We start from the raw sequence: 1,262 nt of genomic DNA, 5'->3' as shown, positions 1-1,262 counted from the left end.
GCAGAGCCAGGGCGCAGGGCACTTCCCAGCACTGAAATACTCACAGACAGGTCACCAAACCTGTCGCAGAGCTCGGTGCTTTGCTGTGGGTTTGCTCCCTCCCACGGTGCATGGCACACCCAGGGGCTCTTGGCCATGGTGACCACCAAGGGCTACCTGAAAAATCCGGAGCCTAAGCTGATGGCCCACACGTGTCGTTTGTGAGCTCCCTTGCCAAACAGGCTCGGAGGCGCTATGGCAATTCCCAGCAGCACTTTGAACCAGATCCTGACTTGCCAATGCCTTGAAGCCCACCACAGCAGCATCCTCCCTCCTGCAGCGTGGTGTCCCGGTGCCACGGGCACTCTGGCAGCCGTGGGTGGTCGGAGCCAAGACCTGCCCTGCTGCGGGGACACCAGGCAGGACACCCTGCCTGCCCACGGGGATCCAGGAGGAGGGGCTGGCACCGACAAGGACAGTTAGAAAGACAGCAAAAAGACAAAGTCTGCCTTTTTAAATGAACTGCAAAATTTATTACAGTGGTTTGCTCCTGACAAGGAAGTTGGTAACCTCCTGCCTGGGAAGGAAGGGTGGGGAGTAGGGAAGGGGAGGGATGAGAGGGAGAAAAGGATGTGAGAGACAGAGAGACACTTAAGGACACTTTTCATTTTCCGAAAATAAAACATCTTTTACCTCCCAAACCATTTTCTCCAGTTCTTTAAGTTCACAAAAAGAAGTGAAATTGAACCACAGACTTCAGGAGGAAAATGCACAAACGTTGAAAAGCAGAGACAAACATGCTCTTCTGCATCTAACAAGCTTCCACAAACCGCGCAGCTCCGGGCGCAGTGTCTGCAGCTCCTCAAGGCACGAGCTCTGCACAGAGCCACGGTGGACAACAGACCCCTCGAAATGAGGAGCAAACACCTGCCATGGAAAACCAACCTGAACCAACCCCAGCCGTGCTGAAGGCGCCCCCAGGGCAGATGGGGTGCCCGGCAGTGGTGGGGGACCATGCTGGGCTGCCCGGCAGCAAGGCAGGGGGAGAGCATGGCTGGGACCAAGAGAAAGCAGCAGCGAGAGTTCGGCTTGTCCCGGCTCGGGGGGCTGCAACCCTGCAGAACTGCCCAGTCACACCTGTGTGCCCCAAAGAACCGGCAGCTCTTTGCTTGTGGCTTCTGCACAGTGCTTGCTGTCACCTGATGACATGGCAGAGCACGACAGGGGGCCTGGGGGCTCAGCACGAAGTGCAGGACTATTCTTATTAGTGCTTGCCCACACCA

This window comes from Buceros rhinoceros, unplaced genomic scaffold (genome assembly GCF_000710305.1).
Source record: "Buceros rhinoceros silvestris isolate BGI_N320 unplaced genomic scaffold, ASM71030v1 scaffold23005, whole genome shotgun sequence".
In the NCBI taxonomy this organism is placed as follows: Eukaryota; Metazoa; Chordata; class Aves; order Bucerotiformes; family Bucerotidae; genus Buceros; species Buceros rhinoceros.
The sequence above is the reverse complement of the archived record's forward strand: the minus strand, read 5'-3'. Positions refer to the sequence as shown.